At 51.8% G+C, this 26,566-nt stretch overlaps 1 pseudogene; it reads right to left on the bottom strand.

Annotated features, from left to right (window-relative positions):
- Nucleotides 1–2,304: 2,304 nt before the first annotated feature.
- On the bottom strand, nucleotides 2,305–11,545 carry LOC125645023 (E3 ubiquitin-protein ligase TRIM39-like; annotated as a pseudogene).
- Between the last annotated feature and the right edge of the window lie 15,021 nt (nucleotides 11,546–26,566).

Raw genomic sequence — 26,566 nt, 5'->3', positions numbered from 1 at the left:
TCCTTAGCTGTATGTTTATGGCACCTGCAATAATAAACACCAAAGGGAAAAGGTAACAAAAGTCCAACTCAGCCTGTTACATAAGACTGTTTATAAAAAACCGGTAAAAGTGAAAAACAGAAAAACTAAATGAATCTAAACAAGCAGGGCTTTTCTGATGCACCTGAAGGATGGTGTTGAGACCATCTCTAGTAAACAAAAAGAGTGGGGAACCAGAATTTAATGGGCCAAAAATTGGAAGTGAGGCCTAATTGGTGAACAGAAGAATAAGAGGATGGACAATTCTGTCCATCACCCTCTTTCAGGGGCCCTTCAAAAGATACTTTGTGGGGCAGGAACATGTGGGGGGACTGCGGGATTCCCAGAGGGGGGCAACTGTCACCACCACCCCAGGGACTTTGTCCTTCACCCGGGGATCTCAAAAGTCATCGCATCATCAGGAAGCCCAGACCTCTGCACATCAGTGGGGACACCCAGCCACCACTGTCACACCAGACATGCCATCTGGAGACACGTGAGAGCCTGCTCTCTCTCCCCTTCCCTTGTGTGTTCCTTCTACCCCCACTATTTGTCCTCCTGGCCTGTCTCTCTCCTGGATTTCCATTTGACCCTAAGATCAGCCGCCCACACGGCACCAGCACAGTAAGAGAAGATGACCCATCCAGCTCTGCCCAGCCTGAGGGAGACTGGAGAGCAGAGGGACCAGACCAGCCAGATGACATCCCAGACCACAGACTGGAAGAGGAGCCTGAGCCCCGGGTAATGGCTTCCATGGCTGACCTGCCAACCCAGAGCATCCGTCTGTGACTTACCTGCCACCGGAATCCTGAGAACACCAACAAAAGCCCCATTTCCACCCCACACACCCCTTCTCTGTTTCTTTACCAAATTACTTTTGTTGTGTCTTGAAAACCAAGAACACAAAGAGCCCATTAAAATCAGCAGTGGACACAGACAGCACATTGGCTGTGAATAATATTTCTAAAGAAAAACAAACACAAAAGGATCTGGTAGAAGAGATTTCGATATATAGGAAAACAGAATTTGAGGTTGGGGACCATGGTTTGTTAATTGATTGTGAGAAGGAGAACAAGAAAGGGGGGAGGGTCATATCTTGATTAATGATTATATGTAGCTAGAAAGCTGCAAATCACATGAATTAATAGTAGCAGAAGTTCTAGGAATATTATTATCTTGTGTGAGTTATTGAAATATTTTGCTTTATTAATTCTGTCCTATCATTTTTTTCACCTATTACTTGGCAAAGGTGCAGTGTGAGTCCTGCATGTGCCCTAGCTTCCAGAGGGAACCAGTCAAGACAATAAGGAGAGAGAGAGAGACAGCAGCTGCACATGTGCGTAGTTGTGATGTTTATGACACATGTACATTGTAACAGAACAAACCTGTCTGACAGTTTAATTAATAATAATTAATGACACAATTGGTTCCTGAAAATTGCGTCGTAAGTTGAAACATCGTAAAGTTTAAACCAATCTTCATAAGTCAACTCAGGGGATCAATTCAGAATGTCGTAAGTGCTGTGTTTCATAAGTTGAATGTCATAAAGTCAAGAACTGCCTGTACAAATGATGCTACATAGACAAGGCAAACTTTAATGGAGATTTGAGCCTGGGCCCCTCGCTCATACTGCCCTGGGGCTGGGCTCTCACTCCCCTTCCCCTGGCCAGCCACTGAATCCCCTTCCCCAGCTCTCCCCACCCCTCCCTCCATCGCGCTGGGACCAGCTCCCCTGCCCCGCCCTGCCCCCCCCACAGCCGAGTCTGCAGCGCAGAGCTACCCCTACAGCAGGGCCCCGGCGATCTCACTCCTGCACCCACACTGCCCCTGTGGCTGTTTCACCCCCTCCATGGGCAGAGACTCCCCAAGGGGCAGGAAGTATCGGGCTATTCCCATCGCTCACTGGCCCCATCACACTCACTGGACTCCTCTCCCCCCTGGGTCATTTTGCCAGGGGCTCTTCCTCCTTGGGCCTCTCTCCCCTCCCCCCTCATTATATCTCCCTCCCAGTCTTCCTCCTGTGATCATGGATCTCCCCTTCCCTCCCCACCTTCAGCATCCACCTCTGACACTGCACCCACCCAACCCACAGCCCCTTACCCCACAGACCAGCAGCTAGCTCCCTCCACCCCTTCTCTCCCCCTCTCCCCTTTCACAGCTCACAGGCCTGGGGCTGGGAGCTGAAGGTTGGGGGAGGCAGGTGATGCCCTTTACACCCTCCCCACGGGAACAGGCCTGGGGGCTAGCCTGCACTCAGAGGGGACAGTCTCTGCCGCAGGGTCACTGTCAGGGACTGAGATTCTCTCCAGCCTGAGCTGGGACCGGGCTGATTATCAGGGGAGCCGCATTTTTACTGTCAGCATTGAGACCAGTATAGAAATAAGGGTCCTGGAGAAGGTGTCAGTGAAAGTGAAGAGATGGGACCTGTCAGTCACTTTGTAAAATGAGACCTCGCCCCACTCAGAGTCCTGGAAAATCCCCACCTGGCTGGGTCTGAGACTCACGGGGAGCAGAGTCAAGGGGGAGGTGAGGCCCTTGTATTCCCCATCCCTCAGTCACACGGCCCAGTATCCATTGCTAGGTGATGCAACAATCCACTTTTTCCTGGTCACAGATTCCCTGCAAACCCCCAGAATCCAGTGAGGATTATCTCCCACCTCCACCTCCCATTGACGCCACCCGCCCGTGAATCCCTCAGTGCCCAGGACACTGGGCAAAGGATCAAATCTCTCAGGATTGCCGGGCAGATCCTGGCATTTATCTCCACATCTCACACGTTTCCGATCCTCAGACAGGACGAGGTCGGGATGAGCCATGTCTGGATCCAGAGTCATGTCCACTGGGGAGAGTTACAGAATCAGCGTGGGGATACAGTCGCATGAGTGACATAGATACAGTATCCCCAATAATGTCACAGCAAACCTGGTGGCTGGACTTTGTCCTCACCAACAACTATTTCACATTTGGGGACAATATATACCTTCAAATCAGTGGCACTGCTATGGGTACCCGCATGGCCCCACAGTATGCCAACATTTTTATGGCTGACTTAGAACAACGCTTCCTCAGCTCTCGTCCCCTAACGCCCCTACTCTACTTGCGCTACATTGATGACATCTTCATCATCTGGACCCATGGAAAAGAAGCCCTTTAGGAATTCCAGCAGGATTTCAACAATTTCCATCCCACCATCAACTTCAGCCTCGACCAGTCCACACAAGCGATCCACTTCCTGGACACTACGGTGCTAATAAGTGATGGTCACATAAACACCACCCTATACCAAGTGAAACCTACTGACTGCTATACTTACCTACATGCCTCCAGCATCCATCCAGGACACACCACATGATCCACTGTGTTCAGCCAAGCTCTAAGATACAACCACATTTGTTCCAATCCCTCAGACAGAGACAAACACCAATAAAATCTCTATCAAGCATTCTTAAAACTACAATACCCACCTGCTGAAGTGAAGAAACAGATTGACAGAGCCAGAAGAGTACCCAGAAGTCACCTACTACAGGACAGGCCCAACAAAGAAAATAACAGAACGCCACTAGCCATCACCTTCAGCCCCCAACTAAAACCTCTCCAGCACATCATCAAAGATCTACAACCTATCCTGAAGGACGATCCCTCACTCTCGCAGATCTTGGGAGATAGGCCAGTCCTCGCTTACAGACAGCCCCCCAGCCTGAAGCAAATACTCACCAGCAACCACACACCACACAACAAAAACACTAACTCAGGAACCTATCCTTGCAACAAAGCCCGTTGCCAACTCTGTCCACATATCTATTCAGGGGACACCATCATAGGACCTAATCACATCAGCCACACCATCAGGGGCTCGTTCACTTGCACATCTACCAATATGATATATGCCATCATGTGCCAGCAATGCCCCTCTGCCATGTACATTGGCCAAACCGGACAGTCTCTATGCAAAAGAATAAATGGACACAAATCAGATGTCAAGAATTATAACATTCAAAAACCAGTCGGAGAACACTTCAGTCTCTCTGGTCACTCAGTAACAGACTTAAAAGTGGCAATTCTTCAACAAAAAAACTTCAAAAACAGACTCCAACGAGAAACTGCTGAACTGGAATTAATTGACAAACTAGATACCATTAAATTAGGCTTGAATAAAGACTGGGAGTGGCTGGGTCATTACACAAACTGATATCTACATCCCAATGTAAGTTCCCCCTACTGTTACTCACACCTTCTTATCAACTGTTTGAAATAGGCCATCCTGATTATCACTAAAAATGTTTTTTTTCTCCTGCTGATAATAGCTCACCTTAGCTGATTAACCTCTTAGAATTGGTACGGCAACCTCCATCTTTTCATGTTCTCTGTATATCTATATCTATCTATCTATCTATCTTCCTATTGTATGTTCCACTCCATGCATCTGATGAAGTGAGTTCTAGCCCACGAAAGCTTATGCTCAAATAAATTGGTTAGTCTCTAAGGTGCCACAAGTACTCTTCGTTCTTTTTGCGAATACAGACTAACACGGCTGTTACTCTGAAACCTGTCATGGAACAGGTTTCAGAGGAACAGCCGTGTTAGTCTGTATTCGCAAAAAGAAAAGGAGTACTTGTGGCACCTTAGAGACTAACCAATTTATTTGAGCATGAGCTTTCGTGAGCCACAGCTCGGCTGTGGCTCACGAAAGCTCATGCTCAAATAAATTGGTTAGTCTCTAAGGTGCCACAAGTACTCCTTTTCTTTTTGTCATGGAACACTAAACTGTATTTTACTGTTCAGCCACTAGGCGGTGCTGTGTGTAACAGCCCTTATTTAAACTGACTCCAGCCAGACCTGGCAGAGCATTGAAGGGCCTTGGGATGAACACACCTGGTGTGTACCTGGCTGAGAGGGAAGCTCTGTAGCCAGTGCGTATTTGTCACAGCAGCATGACAGCAGCGGTGGAAGCCCAATGCTATTGCCTACCTCTGCTACGGCCAGAGGGCCTGACTTACAGAGTATAAGCTGTTCTGAACTACGCCATGGTGAAGACTAGGGGGGATTTTGCCCATCACATGAGTGACATAGGACTGTGGGGAACACAACTCCCGGTCTCTACATTTTTTCACAATTCAGTGATGAGAATAAAAATATGGTCAAAAGGGCCTTGTAGGATTCCTTGTGGCAGTCGGGCAGGAAGTGCCCCCTGGCTGCAGAACATAACCGAGTGTTAGCCAGGGTCAATCCTGCCTTTAGGTAGAGTTCGGCTTTGGGGAACCAGGTAAGGGAGGTCATGGGGGCCAGCCCTTTAAGGGGAGTCAGGGCCCAGCCTGCCTGTGACAGCGCAGGTCCTTCCCCATTGCACACGGGGACCCTGGGACGCAGGGAGCCCTGGTTACTGCCCCACACATTCACCCAGCGACTCCCCCAAGCTGTAGGACACGGGTCCTTGGGATCAGAGTTCAGGCAGTCGAGTGGCACTGGGGCTGGTAGGGTGGGTGGAAGGAAAGGGTTAATCCCAGCACGGTGGTGCTTTGCTGCCCGGCCCTGGCTGGTGTCTGCCCTCTGGGTGCAGCACAGGGCATGTGTCTCTGAGCAGATCCCTGCCCACTCACCCGGCCATTTGTCCCCGACACAGAGAATCCAGGTGCCGAGGGAGGAGCAGCCCCAGCAGCGCCGCATGGGTCCTGGCATGGACTGAGCCTGCGAGCCCAGCAGCAGAGGCAGCAGCAGAGAGGGGGGCTCAGCCAGGCAGAGCGACAGGGTCCCCACCTGCAGGGGAGGGGTCAGCGCTGGGGCAATAGGCCAGGCTGGGTCAGGGGCTGGGAGCTCTGGCAGCGAGCGCGGTACCAGCACCTACAGCCCTGCTGGAGACCCTGTGCCCAGCCAGCCGGGAACCCAGGTCTCAGGCATCATTTGGGGGTGGTGCCAGGAGCAGCCTGGAACCTCTTCCAAGGGAGGGGGCTGGAGTCACTGATACAGGATTGGCCTCAGTTACCTGCATATCCTCTTGTGAGTCCTGGAACAACTGGCAGAGAAAGAGAGGTGAGAATTCACACAGCAGAGTCACCCAGAGCAGGGTTCGTTGCAGAGACTGTGGGGCAGACCCAAAGTCCTGACACAAACAGACCTGACTGTTCAGCAGCAGCTATAGCCAGGTCCGTACATGGGCCTGCTCCCCACAGCACCCGGCTCTGCACCATCTCACAACAGACCAGGGCTCAACAGGCTCCAACTCCCCCTCCTCTTTTTTGTCCCACATTCCCGTGCTGGGTTTCTCCCCTGTGCACACACGCCCAGCCTGGGAGCTGCTCCATACAGGGGAACAAGCTCCCAGCAGCTGTCGTGCCCTGCCCTAGCACAGAGACCCGGGAGTCTCACCTCTCTCTGCAGCCAGCCCCTCTGGCAGGAGAGATAGAGAAAGAATAATTAGTCACAATCCCTGTCTCACCACTACTAGAGTCACAGCTCTTTCAAGCTGATACAACATCACAGGACAGGCTGGCGACCAAGGCACAAGGCACGAGGAGGGAGCTTCTCCTAGATATTTAGGCACCTAAAGATGCAGGTAGACACTGAATGGGATTTTCAAAAGGGCTGAAGCAGGTTAGGCAAGTCCATAGGAGTTAGGTGCTTTGGAGGTTCCCACCAGACACCTAAATACCATTGAAAGTGTGGCCCAAGGTGCTTAAACACTAGGGCCCTGAGGCTCAGCTGGTGTCAGTCAGGGAGGCTGAGAATCCGTGATAACGTCTCCTGTTAACCAAGAGCACCCGCCCCTGCGCTCAGATAGCCAGGGAGAGAGCAGGAGACAGCACTGGGCGCACAGATTCATGATTATGAATTATCTGCTCTCCTGAAATCTTCCCCTTTGGGCTCTGCTCTAAGCAGCCAGGGAAGCTGGGACCCCAAGGGCTCTCCCAGGATCTGGGCCTCTCTGGGCTGGGCAGTCACAGTGCTCTGAATGAAGCTCTGATCCACGAGTAATACGGGCACACAGGAACTGATAATAACCCAACCTGCTGGGCCAAATCCCTCCCCCTGCCCCCAGCAGCGCCCCTTACCCAGGAATCCCATCACAGCCTCCTGGAGATTGTTCTCTCGAGGGAAATCCAGGATTCTCTTTTCCAGCTCAGGGGACTCGGGCACCGGATGCGGAGACATGGCCTTCTCATCCCTGCAGAGACACGAGCGTGTTTATTCCTCCCATTCCTCGGCCCTAAGTTCCTGCCCTCCAGAGCCAGATGGGGAGTGGGTGGGAGCTGGGCCACAGGCAGGGCTAACGGGGCCATGACCTCTATTTCCCAGGGAATTTACTGCCTGCACAATCTGCCAGGATCGGCCTCTCCATCCAGAGAGAAAACCCAGCCTGGGCAGGGCCAGCCCCAGCTCCCCTCACACCAGGCCCAGCCCCACGTTCCCCACAAGGGCCTGGAGGGGCTTCTCCCAGGGATGAGAGAGGGGCCCATTCTCCAGGCCCAGCTTCTCCTCAGCTTCTCCTCTCAGCCTCCAAAGGGCCTGGTCATTCCCCATGGGGTGGGGGTTCTGGGACCGAGACACTGCCCCACTAGGGCCTGGCTGCGACACTCAGCTCTTTCCCCACAGGCCCTAGCATCCCCTTCACACGGGACAGGCTTTGGGCCATGACAGAGCTGGGGCCAGGTCCTAGCTGGGCCCTTGGAGTGACAGGCCCCCAGCCCCATTAATGATCCCCTGAGCCAGCCAGGCCCCCAGGGAGGGTTCTGCAGCCCAGAGCTGTGGGGCACTCCCCTCCCCAGGGTGGGTCACACAGACCCAGTGGCTTCAGCCTCAGGGCGATGGGGACGGAGGGGGGCTGCATCCAGAGGGTGAGACTGTCCCACGGGTGGGCCGCTGGGGGCTGGGTCTGTAGCCGGGGCTCTGAGTCTCTTCCCAGCACAACGGGGCGTGAGGGGCAGACGGAGCCTGGACGTACCCTAGAGGGGAAGGAGAGACAGAGCAGAGAGTCAGTGGCCATGGCCCAGCTGGCCCCCTGCCCCAGACGGGTCACTCTGCTCCCCCAGCCCCGGCCCCACAGGCTGCTCCCCCAGTGGGGTGGAGACTTTGAAGGGCTGTGCTAGTGGGAGCAGAGCCCCGTTCACACCAGCTGCCCTGCAGAGACGGCTGGGCCCCCTGCACTGAGCCCCAGGGCTGGGGCTGGAACAGCCTTTCACCAGCCTCCCTCCACCTCCCCAACAGCCCAAACTCCTGCGTCTCTGCAGCCCTGGGCCCCTGGCCCTGCAGACGCCCCGGGCCGTGCTCCCTGCACTGAGTTACCCTGTCAGCCCGAGTGACTCAGGGGCCGTCCCCTCCCTGCACTGGGCTCTGGGTGCATCTGACACTGTCTCACCTGCAGCAATTCCAGCACCGGCTGCTGACGCTTCCCCTCCAGCTCCGTGATCAGGGCGCTGAGCCGGGAAATATCCTCACCCAGGTGGGTGGCATTTTCCTCCCTCCTCCTCCCAATCTCCTCGTCCAGCTCTCCCAGCCAGGCTAGGAGGAGGCGCTCCTGTTCAGCCAGAAACTGGTGCAGCCCCTCGCACTTGGACACCACCAGCGGCCGCTCCACTTCCGTCTGCCTCTGGGGTGCACAGAGAGACGCAGGGGCAGGGCAGGGACACGGGGAGAGCGGGTGTCATGGGAAATGGTACAAAGCCTTGTCCGGGCTCCACAGAGCGTTTCATTCAATCTCTTTGCCAGAGTAACTGTGGCTACACTAGAGCTTTTGCTAGTATAAAAATGTGACCCAAAATCACCAGCCCCCAGCCCGTCCCCACCACTGTCCCAGCACCAGAGTGAAGTGCAGACCAGGCCGTGGCAAATGGTGCTTCCCAAACTGCCCAATGGCATCACTGGAACGTCTGACACTCCTGAACTCTGAACCCTGTGATCAGCAAAAGTCTCCCCCTGCTCTGCCCTGACCCCTGCCACATCTGTGCCTATTCAGTGTTTTACTGGCCTCTCCCTCTGCCCCCCCTTTCCCCCTCCCCCGTGCTAGAGAGACAGAGCCAGAGGCTGCTCCCAGCTACCCTGGTGTAAACCCATTGACCCCAGTGGGAACTAACATCAGAGTCCCAGAGGAGTCTGACCCTGACCCCACTGACTTCGGTGGGCTCACTCCTGATGTACACCTGGTACCTGAGAGCAGAGTCTGCCCTGCACTGGTTAAAATGACCCTGACCTGTCTCCCTGTAGTGACCCTGGAAACCCTTTAACCTTCTGAATGACCCAGACCCCAAGCAGCGCAGAGACCCCCTGCTGCTGTTGCTGACACCCCTGTGCAAAGCGTCCGGGCAGGGCAGGGCACCTACCAGGAGCCTCTCACTCTCCTTGTCCCAGTCGGATTTCAGGCCCAGGAGCTCTTCTGTCTCCTCCCACAGATGCTGCTGGCGGGTCAGGATTTGCTCCTGCAAACAAACAATGGCTCTGGGGGCTGGTTTGGGGTCACTGGTTTGTGTCCAGCGATAACATCATCACTGAGCAGAGTGAGGCTGTGGGAGCAGGTCCCCCTTCTCCAACCCTCTGAAAAAGTGACCTCAGCTCCAAGGTAGCTCCCCGGCAGAGCTGCTGGCCCTGGCCCACTCCGTCCCAGCACCATCATCTCCAGGCTGTTTCCCTGCCATAGGTCTGGTGCTCTTGAACAGTCCCTGGGAGGAGCTCTTTGGTGTGGCAACCCCCTTAAGGTCACACTTTTTCCAATGAGGAAAGTCACTTGGCTTCACCGCCTCCTGACTCTGAATCTCAGAGCCTTCAGCACCCCTGCTTCAAATCAGCAAGTCCACCTGAGTTGGACACCCAAGGGAGACTTGTAGGCCCCAAGGGAGCCATGTACCCCCACTTCCTTACCCTGGAGTGACTCTCAGCTAGCATTGTAAAAGCAGGGGGGGTTATTACAGGGGCAGTCAACAGGCAGACCGCGGGCCAAATCTGGACCACCAGATGCTTTTGAGCAGATCCTGAAATCTTTTTATTATTTTATTATGATCATGATTGTTATTATTTTTTATTATTTTCTCTGAAGTCTGGACCTTGACTATGCCTTGACCAAGAAATTTGGACCTTAATAAAAAATAATTGACTCTCCCTGTTTTTTGACATGTCTGGAACACAGCACAGACAGTGCTTAGTGAACACAGAGAACGGAAAGGTCCATCTGGGTCAGTCCCAGAGCCCTCTGTCCCCTCTGTCGTCCAAGCCCACAAGCTCCTCTCCTGCCTCCAGCTGACCACACTTAGAACCCCAGCCCAGTCCTTTGTCCTCCAGCTGGGCACACTTGGCTGGCTTCCCATGGAGGGTGGGCCATCCATGGTCATTTATTGTTTGGTGCCAAATGTCCAGGCAATTGGAATGGCCATTGTGTTCTGGGACACACCATGGGCATGGGGCCCCAGGCAGCCAGCTGTCCCTCATGCCTGTATCTCTGGGTCTCTACAAGTAACACCTTTCCCCCCTCCCCTCACCTACTTAACCATGAGTAAGGCTAAGATTTTGTCCGGGATATTTTTAGTAAAAGTCACGGCAGGTCACGGGCAATAAAGAAAAATTCACAGAAGCCCGTGACCTGTCCATGGGGAGTTCAGCTGCGGGGTCCCCACACCTCTCACAGTGGCTAGGCAGCTGTGGGGGCTCGCTTGGAGCTACGAGCTGAAGTCACAGAGGTCTCTGGAAGTCACGGATTCCGTGACTTCTGCAACCTCTGTGAAAAACTCATAGCCTTAGCCATGTGTAACCCATGCCTGCTTGGTGTGGTGCTCTGTCCCCCTTCAGCAGCACCTAGACCAACTAAAGATGTGTGAACCTCCTACAGTCTTGGAGAGGAGAACAGGTCTTTTAGCTCACGCAGTAGAGGCTCGTCCATTAAACTCCACAGGTCCCCCTCTTTGATCCCAGCTGACGACAGCTGTGGGTGTTAAACATGCACCACATAGGGGACACTGAGGCACACACAATATTCATCCAAAATATTATGAAAAATTCCCACTGCACAACAATCCCGTTATTAGGCAGCTCCCTGGCTGTAACCCAGGGCTGGTCAGACACACAGGGGGGCTCTGTAGCTGCAGAGAAGCTGCCCCTGTAACTTCTAGCCATGCAGATAACTGTTCCCTACCCTGTGCTCCTGGGTAGCCTCCTCCATGGGAACCACCGTGTGAGTGCGGTGCACCCAGGATCGGTCACACATCAAGCAAAGGGGGGTTTGATCCTCCTCGCAGGAGAGTTTCAGAGCCTCCTGGTGCCTGTCACCCACTCTCTGCCCCTCAGGCTCTGGCTCCGCCTGCAGCCTCAGGCGTGTCACTAGCTCCGCCAGGTTCCCCAGCTGCCCGTGGGGACGCAGGTCTCTCTGCAGGGCGGTTTCTCTGCACTGGGGGCAGGAGAAGTTTGGCTCCAGCTCCCCCCAGCACTGGCTGATGCAGGCCCGGCAGAAGTTGTGCCCACACTCAATGGTCACCGGATCTGTGAAATACTCCAGGCAGATGGAGCAAGTCACTTCGTCCTGGAAGCTCCCAGCTAGGTTCCCGGCAGCCATGGCCCCGCCACACCTGGACCCAGCCGCTGCGGGTTCGTTTCACTTTCCTGCGCTGAGAGGAGCCTGTTTGGCTGGAGCTGGGGCGTTTCCTTCCTGCTGCTCCTAGCAGGGCCTGTGCTGAGCTGCAGCGAGTCACCCCCAGTGTCACAGCCTAGGGGTCAGGGGAGACAGAGCCAGGGCTAGCGAAGGGTTAACATCAGCTCCTCTCTCCCCCGCCCAGTCTGTGCAGAGCCTGGGGCTGGCTGGGGGCTGGTTCTGAAAGCCCCTGTCCCAGTGAGGGCGGCAGCTGAGGTTGGGATGGAGGGAAGGGGATGGAGCAGCTGAGAGCGTTTGTGGCTGGTGCTGGGAGAAGTGGGGAGAATACAGAACAGGAATTAGAAACTCTGCGGCCCCTGGGTCTGAGTTAGTGATAAACCCTGTTACATGATGCTGCTGCCTCCATTGGCAAGTTTGGTCGATGAAACTAATGTCGACACGAAAAAATCGACAAAAAGCAATGACCCCAATGCGAGTTTACATTTGCTCCCTGTGTCGACAGATCGTGTCCACATTAGGGGCACCATTGTCGCTAGGGGTGGCGAATTGTATGGGCCCTTAGTGCCCGGGCTCCAGCAAACTCAGAGCCCAGGGACCCAGCTCCACCAATGTTCGGGGTCAGGTCTCTCCCCTGGCTCCACCTGCTACCCACGCGCACCCCCTCCCCCGCATGTCCCCTGGCCCCATCTGCCTCCCCCGTGAGTCCCTGCCTGCCCTGGGCAGCGGGTGGCTGCCCGCTGCAGCTCTGCACTGAGCTCCATCACTGGCTGATGCTGGCTACAAGGGAACAGTGCTGGGGGCAGGCGGAGGCGGCTGCTGTTGCGGCTGTGGGGGGGGAGCGGGAAGGGGAGAGGAGGAGGCGCATGGCAGACCCCCCCCTGCAGGGGACTCCAAGAGGGAGGGGCTTATCCTGGATGGACCTCCTAAGCAGCAGCCTGGGGGGGCTTGGGTGAGTGTTGGGGTGGGGAGAGGCCCTCCCTCCCCACAGCTCACTGTTGCCAGTGGGGAGAGGGCTGGGGGAAGTCCTCCTCTCTGGCCTCCTGCCCCAGCCCCGGGGCAGCCTTTCTGCTGCACCCTGAACTTCTCATCCCTGGCCCAGCACCATGCCCCACACCCCAACCCTCTGTCCCAGCCCAGAGCCTGCACCCAGCACCCAAACCCCCTCCCAGAGCCTGCATCCTACACCCTCTCCCACACATAAACTCCCTCCCAGAGCTTTAGGCAGGTGTGGTGGGGGCGGGAGTACCACCAAAAATGATACAAACCTGCTGCTCCTGTCTGTTGCTAGGTGTTGTGGGAAGGCGGAAATGGAGCACGGTGCATCCTGGGATGTGCAAAATGTCCCGTCATGCACTACTTTGCGTCCCAGCCCTCCAATGGTTTCCAGCTTCCTTTCGCACCGTTTTTCCAACGGTCAGTCTTTGCAAGCGCGCGACAGCATCTGCAGTGAGCGAGGATGGATCCTGCATGTCTCTCTATGAGCTGTTAATTGTCGTGAGGACATCGCACATGGCAGCACAGTTACTCGCGAAGTTACTGACAGAGGGGGAATCGCAGGTGCCCGACATTCTGCATGATATGGACAGCAGCAACGTAGTGCTTTTGCCATTCACAGAGCAGCTGCATATGGTAGACCCTCGCTTTTGGGCGAGGAAAACAAGCACTGATTGGTGGGATCGCATTGTCATGCAGGTGTGGGATGAAGACCAGTGGGTACAGAACTTTAGGGTGCGTAAAGCAACCTTCCTGGAGCCATGTGCTGAGCTGGCCCCTGACCTGCGGCACAAGGACACCAGAATGAGAGCTGCCCTTTCGGTAGAGAAGCATGTTGCAATTGCTGCGTGGAAGCTGGCGAGTCCAGACTACTACTGGTCAGTCACAAATCAATCTGGAATGGGGAAGTCCACTGCTGGGGCTGTATTACTTCAAGTGTGAAGGGCAATAAATCACATCCTACTACAGAGGACCGTGACTTTGGGAAATGTGCATGAAATAGTGGATGGCTTTGCAGAGATGGATTTCCCTAACTGTGGAGGGGCGATTGACGGCACACACATTCCAATTTTAGCACCAGACCACCTTGCATCAGAGTACATCAATAGGAAGGGATACTTCTCTGTGGTGTGGCAGGCGCTTGTAGATCACCATGGACGTTTCACAGACATCAATGCAGGCTGGTCTGGAAAGGTGCATGACACACACACATCTTCAGGAACAGTGGCCTGTATAGAAAGCTGCAGGCGTGGACTTTCTTTTCAGACCACAAGATCACAGTGAGGGATGTGGAAATGCCCATAGTAATCCTGGGAGACCCGGCTTACCCCTTACAGCCCTGGCTCACGAAACCTTACACAGGGCACCTGGCAGCAGCAAGGAGCGTTTTAACTGTAAGCAGAGTCAGAATGAGCTCTACCCTGACATCTGGTGGTAAGCTGTGGAAAAGGACTTCAGGGGCTGATCTCTTCTGTATGGGCACACCCATCCTGCCTAGCATGATGGGACTGCTTGCTCAAATAATCACTTTGGCTGCTGTGGGATCCCCAGTCTCTTTGTTATTGGGGCAGGAGTAATAAAGCGTTGTTATTCTGGTTATGTGAATCCAGGACAGTAGAACTGTACTTGGCATTTTATGACTGAGGGACTCACTCTCAACTAAGTAGCACTTGCTGGGCAAAGGACATGGGTTCCAAAGCCTAGTGAATTGAGAGAGGTTAGGTGTAGGGTTGTGTTTACAGAGTGAATTTTGACTTCATTAGGAGTCTTGTTATATACTGTAGAGCTGAAATCCCTGATCTGTAGGTCTAAGCCTTAGACCTGCTCTGGGCTAGTGGTTCTGAGAGTGCCAGCACTGAGGTTCCTCTGCTAAAAGCAGGAATCACTGACAGCTGTGTTAAGTGGGGCTGGGGGCTGAAATAATATTGGTGAGCAGCTGGCAGAGAGGAGTAGTCAGGGAGGCGAGGCGAGGCTGGGGATGAAGACTGCAGCAGAACTCCACGGAGAGGTGTGGCAATTGGCTGTTGACCTGAGCAGTGGAGCATGTAAAATTCACCCATACCTCCTGTCCTCTTCCACCCAGGTTGGGAGGTAAACTATGCAGATGAACTTCTGAACTCTGGGGGTTGCACTGACCAAGAACAGAAACCATGGGTGGGGTGACTGTTGGGTTACTGAACTTAAGACCCTAAAGGGAAAAGTTTCAGAGTAGCAGCCATGTTAGTCTGTATTCGCAAAAAGAAAAGGAGTACTTGTGGTACCTTAGAGACTAACAAATTTATTTGAGCATAAACTTTCGTGAGCTACAGCTCACTTCATCGGAAAAGGACACTGCCAAACTTACTTGGGGGTGGGTCTTTTGCTCATGGTTTATGTTATGAATCCTGTTTGCAGTGTTCCCCACATAATGCTGCACTGGTTCTGCATAATCTGATGAGGTTCAACAAGGACAAGTGCAGAGTCCTGCACTTAGGATGGAAGAATCCAATGCACCGCTACAGACTAGGGACTGAATGGCTCGGCAGCAGTTCGGCAGAAAAGGACCTAAGGGATGAGAAGCTACAGTGGACGAGAAGCTGGATAGAAGTCAACAGTGTGCCCTTGTTGCCAAGAAGGCCAATGGCATTTTGGGATGTATAAATAGGGGCATTGCCAGCAGATCAAGGGACGTGATCGTTCCCCTCTATTTGACACTGGTGAGGCCTCATCTGGAGTACTGTGTCCAGTTTTGGGCCCCACACTACAAGAAGGATGTGGCAAAATTGGAAAGAGTCCAGCGGAGGGCAACAAAAATGATTAGGGGACTGGAACACATGACTTATGAGGAGAGGCTGAGGGAACTGGGGATGTTTAGACTACAGAAGAGAAGAATGAGGGGGGATTTGATAGCTGCTTTCAACTACCTGAAAGGGGGTTCCAAAGAAGATGGATCTAGACTGTTCTCAGTGGTAGCAGATGACAGAACAAGGAGTAATGGTCTCAAGTTGCAGTGGGGGAGATTTAGGTTGGATATTAGGAAAAACTTTTTCACTAGGAGGGTGGTGAAACACTGGAATGCGTTGCCTAGGGAGATGGTGGAATCTCCTTCCTTAGAAGTTTTTAAGGTCAGGCTTGACAAAGCCCTGGGTGGGATGATTTAATTGGGGATCGGTCCTGCTTTGAGCAGGGGGTTGGACTAGATGACCTCCTGAGGTCCCTTCCAACCCTGATATTCTATGATTCTATGATTGTTTCCCTCCTTTATTGAAAGGCTTTTGCTACACACAGACTCTGTGCTTGCGAGAGGGGAAGTGTTGCTCTTAGAGGTGCCCAGGGGGGTAGTATGTAATTGTCCCAGGTACTGGGCAGGGGCTCGAGCTGGTTTTGCATTGTGTTAGTGAAACGGAACCCCTAGATACTGAACCCAGCCCTTGTTGCTGCCAACTTTGACGGCCAGAAGGGTTGCATAATAACACGCTGAGCAGGTGCAGCATGATAGTTGAATGTGCCTTTGGCCATTTGAAAGCTCGCTGGAGGTGTCTCAATGGCAGGTTAGACCTTACCGAGGATAATATTCCCATGGTCATAGCTGCGTGCTGCACTTTGCATAAGCTGTGTGAATCTAAGGGTGAAATGTTTGCTCAGTTGTGGAGCACTAAGGCAGAGCACTTGGCTGCACAGTTTGAACAGCCGGATGCTAGGGCTGTCAAAGGAACCCAGAGGACCGCTATTAACATCAGAGAGGCTTTGAGGAACCACTTTGACAATGAGGGGCACTAACACATGTCTGCTTTGGAGGTGCTTCCCTGGTGCATCCATGTTAAATTTTGAGGCCCAAGATCCATGCAAGAAAATGCTTTAGAAGCCTGTTCCTGATGCTGAACTGATTGCTATATGATTTTGTAGAACACAGAATAAAAACATTGTACCATTAGAAACCTTTGCCTTTATTTATTGTTAAAAAGGGTAAAACCTCACAACTGTGTGTAGCTCTAGCCATCATTGTCCAAGCTGTGAGAGGGGTGGAGTGATGGGGAAACTGAGGAGCACCATAAAGTGAAAAGGAATGTGTGGGCGTAGGGGGGGTGGGGTTGGCAAAGAATTGTGCATGTACACATGCTGCAGTGGAGGTTGACCACGGATCTGCTCATTCTGCAGCTGGATCAAAGGCTTGAACATCTCTGTCTGATCCTCCATTAATTTTAACATCTACTCAGTTGCTTGATTCTCTTTTCTGTCCTGCCTTTTGGCTTCCCAGCACTCTTGTGTTCCCTAGTCAAAGCGATGCAGCACCTCTCTGAACATATCTTCTTTGTTGCATCTTGGCTTCTTCCTTATCTGCTGAAGCCAGTCGGCAGGGTGTGTTCCTCAAGGTCTCGGCTGCTGTGGACAATACATAGAAGAGGGATTGTTACAGGGGATGGATCACTTGAGGTTTACCTGTTCTGTTCATTCCCTCTGGGGTACCTGGTGCTGACCACTGTTGGAAGACAGGATACTGGACTAGATGGACCTTTGGTCTGACCCAGTCTGGCCGTTCTTATGGTCTTATGTTTTTACATTCCAGCAAATGATTGAAACATTTTGGTAATAAGGGCCTTTTGCAACTAGTAGCAATCACTTTATCACTGGTTCTAGGCAGGCACACAGCTCCACAAGCACCCAAATCACAGTGAGTGTCGGGATCGGGGGGAGAGTGGTTGTGCGTATGGACAAAACAGTCACGGCTTGCAGTGCAGCTTTCCAGGGAACTCATTCTAAAAATTATCAAATACTTTTCCACAGGCGGGCACATCTCTAGCTGACATTTCACTGCTGCAGGTAATCAGGGAAACTAGGGCACAACTACTGCATTCCTGCAGCTTTCACCCTGATTTATATGCAGCTCAGCTATGTGCCACTTTGGTCCCAGCTCCAGTGATTGCTAAATGGCAGGGGACAGTTTCCTACAATGGAGGAACTAACAAGGCTGCAATCCCTTGGAATCTGCGGCAGAGGATTAACAAGTATCTCTTGGAAATTTTCCAGAGCCTCTCTCTGGAGAATTCCATGGAGATCTCGATGTCCATTGACACCCTGCTTGGCCATGCAGATTAGCTACACAGGGCAATGTCCAGCTCTCATAAAAACACAACCTGCCTCCCACTCTTCTATTCCTGACACAAGCCACAGCAACTTACACTGCGTCTCATCTGCTTCCTGCTCCCCGGAGAGCACTTCTGGAGTGAAGAAAAGTTCCTGGCTGCCTGCCCTACCAGGAGATCCTGCTGGGCGCTCTTCATCCTCTTCTAGCTCCACTTCTTCATCAAGAATTTCAGACTGCAGGTTAGCCCCTCTTTCTGCTGCCTCCAAAGTATCCACGGGGCTATCAGCGATGGAGGTGGGGTTACTGCCAAGGATAGCATTCAGCTCCTTATAGAAGCGGCAGGTCTTAGGTGCACCACCGGAGTGATGGTTTGCCTCCCTCGCCTTATGGTAGGCCTGCCTCAGCTCCTTTATCTTCGCTCTGCACTGCTGCATGTCATGATCATAGCCCTTTTCACACAAGCCTCAAGAAATTTGCCCATATGTGTCCCAGTTCCTACGGGGTCACTTTCAGCTGCGACTAAACAGACTCCTCTCCCCATATACTGATCAGATCCAACAGCTCCACGGTGGTCCAAGTGGGAGTGCGTTCAGTACGATAGCCAGCCATGCTTACCTGTGTTGAGGACTCTGGGCATGGCCACTAGGTAACTTGAGGGGATGGAAGACCACGAGTGTTGATGAAGCCCCCTCGCACTAGGCCCAAGTGACCTTGCCCCCCCCCCCCCACCACCACCACCTGGAGGCACTCGCAGCAGTTATGCTGAGGATCTTGCAACAATATGTTGCAAGTGCAGACTGTCCAAAACCGAACAAGGTCAGACAGGGCAGATATGGCAAAACAATGCTGAACAAAACAACTCCATATATAGTTTAACAGATGCTACAAAGAAAAAGGGAATTAGCTGGTATACCAGATTGGCTGGCTATATGGAGACTTAGGGCAGCTTGCTATTGGATAAGTATGCTGAAAAAAAGGATGTATAAAAGTCTGTGTAACTTCCTGCTCTGTGTGCAGGATTTGAGATTAATGTCTCCCTGTACCACTTGAAGCTTCAAATAAACTTTTCTGCTTCTCCACCCCGTTGTGATTATTGGGCGACGCACACCGGGCAACAAACCCTGCTGTTGCTTGCCTCGGGCACTCTGTGCCAGCAACACCTGGAAAGATACCAGGACACCTCTTCACACTGAGCCAGCAAGCAGGAAATGGGATTTAAAATTCCCAGGGCTTGCAAGGTGGATTGCCTAAAGGGCAGCGGAGTTCAAACTGCTGAACAGAGTGGCAGCATGGGTACTGTGGAACACTTTCTGGAGGCCAATAAAAGCAAAAAAAGGCGTGCTGTCTACCCTGGCTGTTTGTTGACAATAAAGGGAGGGGAAAAGACAAAAGTCTCTCACAGAGGTTGAAGTTTTTTGTCGCCAAACTGCGCGTTTTTTCCGACAAAAGTCCCATTTCAGTTTGTACGCTCTCGCTGTTTTGTTGCCAAAAGGCAGTTTTTGGTGACAAAACTTGCCAGTGTAGACAAGCCCTGAGTTAGTGATAAAGTCTGTTACACGATGCTGCTGCCTTCATTGTGATTTGGGATCCCAGGCTAATCAGCTGCTGCTCCCCAGGGGGGTCTGTGCCAAGGAGAGACCTTCATTAAAGCCCCTTTCTGTGCCCAGCCCAGGATGGGTTTCCTGTGGCTGGAACCAGCCCCCCAGGCAGTGCTTGGCTCTGCTGACACCAACTCCTGAGCTGGAGGCTCTAGGTGGTGAGAGAGACCTGGGGGAAAGTGCTGGGGCCTGCACGAAAGCAAAACTGCACAAAGGGCCCCAGGAGCCTTTGATCTCGCTGCCCCTGGGAATCTGCCCCTTGTTGTTCATGTGCCTGCAGGAGGGCTCTGAGCTGTGTGAACATCAGTGAAGCTGCTGCCCTCACCCAGCTCTCAGCTTTGCTCAGGATCTGCCTGGGGGAGCTACAGGGAGACCCAGGGAAGGAGAGGCCTGGAGGGAGCTGGCCACAGACAGGGCTGGTTTACCCAACAGGCAGACTAAGCACGTGCTTAGGGCACCAGCAAAGCAGGGGGCATCAAAAAAAATTAGATTTTTTTTTTTGAAAAAATTTGATATTTGATATTTCAAAAAAAGCATTGAAGTAGTCATCATGGGAAAAATCAGAACTTTGTTAGACTTCCTTACACTCCACTACACACTCAGAGACTGGCCCTTCTTCTATTGGTGAAACAAACACCATTCCAGAACATGTGGATGTGTCAGAGACTGTAACTGATCATCCTACTCCTGGTGGTAAAACAGACATTGTTCTAGAAGGTGTGGATGTGTCAGAGACTGAATCTGCTCATGGTGTAAATAATAGGAGAAAAGATCCTGGGATGTGGGTTGATTTCAGAACCGATGATGTAGCTTACTAGATAGATCGTGGACCAAATGACTGTCAACACCACACTGAGCCATTTGAGAAATCATGTCGGACTTTTACCACTGGCAAACAAACAAGATATTGTCCACAAAAAATATTTTTCAGCATGAAAGCGAATAGTGAGAAATATACTTGAGAATGGCTACTGTATTCACCATCAATACGGTCTGTGTACTGTTTTGTTTGCAAACTTTTTGTATATGACCCTTCAACATCCTGGTTTGCGGCAGATGGATTTAGTGACTGGTGGAATACTGTTTTAATTGAACAACATGAAAATAGCACTACTGACAGAGATTCAATGTTGACATGTTTAAATCAAAGACAGGGCTTTGGATTGACACAAAAATTGGAAGAACAAATTAAAGGGGAGTGTGAATACTGGCAACATGTTTTGCAGCGTGTTATAGCAGTTGTTCAAACATTAGCTGAACATGGTCTGCCTTTCCGGGGATCAAATGACACATTTGGATCATTGCAGAATGGAAATTTCTTGGGATTGTTGGAACTTGTGGCTCAGTCTGGCACATTTTTAGCAGGCCATATCTCAAAATATGGGAACACTGGCAAAGGTAACCCATCATACTTATCCAGGACAGTATGTGATGAGCTCATTGGTCTAATGAGTGACAAAGTTCGTTCAGCTATTGTGGATGAAATAAGTACTGCTGGGTACTTCAGTTATCTGTCGACTCTACACCTGATCTTTCACATATTGATCAATTGAGTATTGTACTAAGATATGTGTCTCCCACAGATGGAAAACCAGTTGAACAATTTATAACATTCCTCAATTTGAAAAGCCACACTGGTGAAGAAATGGCAAATCAAGTACTGCATTATCTGTGCCAAGTTTGCAAAATAGATTTCTCAAAGTGCAGAGGTCAATCTTATGACAACGCTGCCAACATGTCAGGGCGTTATCAAGGAATGCAGAAGCAGCTTTTAGAACAGAACAAATATGCCATATTCATACCATGTGCTGCACACTCTCTCAATCTTGTTGGCCGCGGTGCTGTTGATTGTTGTCCAGTGGCAGTAAGTTTTTTTTCTCAACAGTCCAGTTACTTTATACATTTTTCTCTGCCTCAACACACTGATGGGCAATTCTTAAAACATATTTGGGCAATGATGGTGTGTTGAAATCTTTTTCTAATACTTGCTGGGAGGCACATGCAGTGGCAGCAAGTGCAATTCTGGAGTCCTACTCAAAGACTGTGGATGCATTAGAAAGTATAGCTGAAGACCAATCACAAAAGGGAGAAACTATACGAGAGGCAGAAATATTGCGAACAAGATGAAAGAACTAGAGTTTGTATTCATGTTGACCATGATGAATGAAATTTTACAACATTTTTACCATACAAGTCAAGCTCTCAAAGAAAAAGAATTGGATTTGAAAACATGTGCAGACCTCTGTCAATCATTAGCAGACCACTTATACACTTTGAGGAATGATTTTGAAAGATTTGAAGACATATCAAAAGATATCTTGCCTGATACTAACTACAAAAAGCCCAGTCCCACAAGCGAATCAGGAAAAAACAAGCAAATTATAGCAGTGCAACAGAAACAGCATTGAATTCTAGAGACAAATTTCGTGTATCTACTTACTACACTATAATTGATACACTTGAAGCTCATATGAAGAGGAGAAGTGAAGTGTACAAAGAAGTATCAAGTAAATTTTCTTTTCTAAATGCTATGGACTTATCTGATGAACAATATTCACAAGGTTCCCAGGAGATAGTTGACTCATACTCTGTTGACTTGAACATGAATCTCTGTGGAGAAGTACGGCAGTTCCACTGTTATATGCATGCAAAGTTTAATGAAGCAGGAAAAATGAAATTCAGTCACATTGATCTTCATGGCACAATATTGAAAGACGGAATACAATGTGTATTTCCCAATGTAGAGATCGCACGACGTGTTTTTCTAACATTGATGATAACTAACTGCTCTGCAGAAAGCTCTTTTTCTCAGCTGAAAAGAATAAAAAACCCTCAGAGAACAACATGTCAGGACAGACTTGATTCACTTTCCCGATTGTGTATGGAAGCGGACATGCTTCATCGAGTCAGCTTCGATGAGCTTATCCAGAATTTTGCAATCAGAAAATCTAGAAAGAAGCTATTTTAAATTCAGCATACATGTAAGTTTTGTGTCATTTCGAAAAATACAATTTTATTTTACAATATGGTATTGTTTTTATTTTGAATTACATATGGGGGGGCACCATAATCTTTTCAGTGCGTAAGGCCTCTAAAGGTCTTAATCCGGCCCTGCCCACAGAAAGCAGTTCTCTGCCAGAACCAGAGAAGGTTACCAGGCAGGAGGTGCGTGCAAGGCCCTGAGACAGGAGGTGATTTAAATACAGTCCCTGACTGCATCACTCAGGCTCCCTGAGCTGGGACCCAGAGGAGAGGATGGGCCTGGGTCCCACTACCACCTAGGAACGGATGTGGGTAGAGACTGCTGAGAACCCTGACCAGAGGTGGTAACAGGAACAGGAATAGTGAACTTTGCCTTTGTGTTCCTGCTGTAATTTACTGTATTTCTGTATTTTGAAGTAAGAAGGGAAGAAATCTGTACAGGAGGAGTAGCGGAAAAGGGGTCAGGAGAGGCCCTGAGACAAAGGCCCAAACTTCTGGGTCTCTTGAGCAAAGGTCTACTAAAGGAGCCAGGAGCACTCAGGGTGGGGCAAGACTCCTTTCAGCTTGAAAGCAAAGAGACTCAAGTAAATCAGCCGGAGGACTGGAGTTACAGCCAAAGACTGACAGATCTAGGTTTAATCCCTGAACCAGGTAAGGGAAACTGAGGCAGGGACAATTGCAGTTTTGCTACAGACTGCCGGGGTTGCTACAACGCTAAGGTCCCTCAGTTATAGGTGCTTGTTAATACATAAGAAATTAATGGTCATTAGGCACCCAGACACTTTTGAAAATCCCACTAGGCATCTATCTGCATCTTTAGGTGCCTACATACTTTTAAACGCGTGGCCTTAAATGGACTGAGAGAGGGAGTTAGTTTCATTCTGTCAGTTCAAACGGATTTTTTTATTTGTTTGTTTTTGTGACACTTATTCAACTGCAGAACACCTGGGGGAAAAGATCTGCTTGTTCCAGATTCAGCCCCTCCATTTCCAATAAGAAACCTTCTGACATAAGTGGGGGTCCCCAACCAGCCCCAGAAGCAGCAGGGAAGACCAGGCTCCACTGCCTGGAGGCTGCTGGAGGGAAACAGACAAACGACAGAATGGTTCTTTTTTTCAGGATGGAAAAGCTCCAGGAACTTGTCAGGCCTCCCCTGTGCCCTGAGAGATGCACAAAGGGGCTCAGCCCCCTAGTTATTCTCCCCTTTTCGGCTCAGCTTCAGGAACGGCCAGTTTATAAATTACTGGACACGTGTCGTCACCTAGAGTTTTTGCCATTTTCTCTCACTTGGAAATAAAATCACCTCAGGTTTTGTCACTTGAACTATTGAAAAGAAAATTATCTCCCATTTTGCCTCTTTTTGTCTCTAATTATCAAATATGGAGAAAAAAATCCCCCTAGATTTCCCTTTTCTCTCACATTATTGAATATTGATCTATGACCACCCCCCAATCAGGTTCTGCCCCATTTCCCCCCTAACTCTCAAATATCCCCAAAGGAAACTGTTCAGCCTAGGGTTGCCAACTCTCCCGGACCGGACAGACCAGATGCCATTTTGCAGCGACGGCGTCCCTGTTTGCGTCAGTAGTGTCCGGTCCACCCAGTCCAGGAGAGTTGGCAACCCTAGTTCAGCCCCAGGCCCCCCGTCCCAGTTGCTGCCCCCTCCCAGCCCAGCTCCCCATCCCGCGACCAACTGCCAGTTACCTGCCCCTCCCCCGCTGCTGTCCCCTCCCAACTGCCATGCGAAGCCCAGCTCCCCATAGCCCCTGGCACCTGGCCGGTACAGGCTGGCGAGTGGGGGGTGCGGGGGGCTTTACCTCTCGGGTCCTGGGTCCCGCTGCCAGGGTGGGTCTCCCTGCTGAACTCCCCCCGCCCCCCATGGGTGAGCCGGGCTCTTTGCTACTCCAAGGGCAGTGGCTCCTGGGAGCTAATGGGGGCCACCCCCCACACTGTGCTCACTGCCTAGGTACGTGCCCAATTCTCACACCGCCCCACAGCCCCACTCAGCTGGACAGAAACCCCAGCAATGGCAGACACGCCCCATGCACAGAGCCAGTGACTCTAATACACACACCCGAGGGGGCTGGGGTTTGAACCGTCTCTGTGCGGCCACCCCCCGAGGCTGCCGTAACCTCTCTGGTGTCTGTTTGGTCACTAACATGCCCCCGCAAAGTGTCCCTGCTCCAGCTGCTAAGCCAGCCCGGTAACACGTCAGGCCCCAGGCCAATCCCTGTGGGTGGGGCGCTTGTGGCTGGTGGGGCGCTGTGCTCCGAGGTCTGTCTCATCTGAGGGGGCCGGTGACCCACAGAGCCGGCTGGGTCTGACGCAGCCTTTCCACTCCCAGGATTTCTCTGAATCCTCCTCACGCAGGGTCCCGAGCTTAGCTCTCGGCTTCCCACTCGTCCTGCGGCTGAGGGACTGTCAGTGACCAGGCTAGAAGCTGAGTGGCAGGGGCCAGCTGAGCTCCCGTGGGGCCATCCCTCCCTTCCCCACGCTGGGCCAGGCCCTGTGGGGACCAGCTCTAGGGAGTTTCCCAGCTGAGACCTGGGAACAGCCGAACAGCCGCACAGTGCAGGGAGCTGGACGGTCCCTGCTCTCTGGCTCGCGCTGCCCTCTCCTTCCTGGCAGCTGTCACCCGAGGGAGGGGATGGCTCCTCCCTGGCACCTGGGCTCTGGGGTCAGGAACCCCCCAGAGCTCCCCGCTCACAAGGCAGCTGCTGCTTCAGCGCCGTCCCTCCAGCCTCCTCCCTGCTTCAGGGGTGGGGGGTCACCTGGCAGGGGGCAGCAATGGCGGGGATGTAAACTTCAGCCCTGGCTGGGCCCCAGTAAGCGTCACCGCCCCCCTTATGGTCAGGGGGTTACAGCCCCCCCTGCCCTGGTAACGCGGCGTGGCTCCCTGCTGCCCGCATCAATGGCAGGGCCGAGGGACGCAGCACATCCCTGAGTGTGGATGGAAAGTTCCCTTGGATTTCGACCTTTTCTCTCTGATAACCCAATATTGACCAAACCCCCAAAGATTTCCCCCATTTCCTATTGAATTCCCAAATTAGATGTAAAACACCCTTCAGCTCGGCCCCTTCTCTCTCGTTACTGGTGATTGATATAAGATCTCCTCAGACTTTCTGTCTAATTCTCAAATACTGATGTAAAATCCTCTCCGGCTCTGGGCTCCCCAGTCCCTGTCTGCCACCACATCTTGTTCTGAAGGGAAACTGTTGCCCTCGGTCATTACCCCAGTGCAGGGGAGGGGAGCTAACCCCCAAAGGACCAACTTTCCCCTCATGTCTGAGCATCAGATTGTTTCCACCTTTACATCAATTAAACCCCCACCCTTTCCTCTTTAATAATTGAATGTTGATATAAAATCTCCTCTGGCTTTGCTCTTTCCCATATAATTATGAGTTACTGACAGAAAACTCTCTCAGATTGGGGTTTTCCCCCCTCACATTTTAAGTGCAGCAACTTCTCCTTTTCTGGAGGGAAGCTGTTGCCCTGAGTCATTCTCCATGTTGGGGGGCTGCAGGGAAAGGGGCTCAAACCCCCCCAGTGACCAACTTTCCCCTCATGTCTCAGAATCAAATTGTTTCTCCCTTTACACTCATTAGAATTGACCTGTCGGTGGTGACCATCAGAGCCAGGAGCCTTCCCCATTTGGAAACGGGGTCTCCCAGCTGCTAGTGGGACACTTGGCCAGACCTGATCTGGTTTTAGTCCCAGATGCAGCAGGATGAGGGGTCACTCCCCCCTCCCCCAAGGGGGGATGCTCTGTGTGTGACTGGGTCCCTGCTCCCCACAGGCAGGGCACAGAGTGGCTGAAAATCTGCACTTAACCCTGCCCCCCCATGCCCCAGCCCGGCCACTGACATGGTGCTGTAGGTGATGCCTGGGCAGGGAGCGGGATGGAGCAGGAAGCTCCTTTGGCGAGTTGGGGGAGACAGCAGTGGGGAAGGGGCAAGTGATTGGCAGCTGGGTTGAGTTAATTATTTAATCTTTTGGAGAAATGGGGCACAGGCTGCAGGGGATTTTATATCAGCATTTAATGAGTAGTTGGGAGTTTAACCCAGTCAGTCAAGATCCGGCCAACTGCCCCATTAGCAGCCAGACAGCACCGCTCCTCCATGTTCTGTTCTGTTCTATTCAGTCCTTACAGCACCGTCTAGCTGGGCACCAGCCACACAACTCGCATTCGTCCCTGGGATTCTCTCCTGCTCCCTTCTCTCCCCAGTGGCAGGGATTTTAAATCTGTTTATCCGTTGGTGGATGTGGTGCCTGCCGTGCTCTGTTTACAGTGACTGGAAGTAGCTCTAAGCAGGACCGGTTTAACTTTTTGTGGGCCCGGCGCCAAAC

The sequence above is a fragment of the Caretta caretta genome, chromosome 11 (assembly GCF_965140235.1).
Source record: "Caretta caretta isolate rCarCar2 chromosome 11, rCarCar1.hap1, whole genome shotgun sequence".
In the NCBI taxonomy this organism is placed as follows: Eukaryota; Metazoa; Chordata; order Testudines; family Cheloniidae; genus Caretta; species Caretta caretta.
The sequence above is the reverse complement of the archived record's forward strand: the minus strand, read 5'-3'. Positions and strand labels throughout refer to the sequence as shown.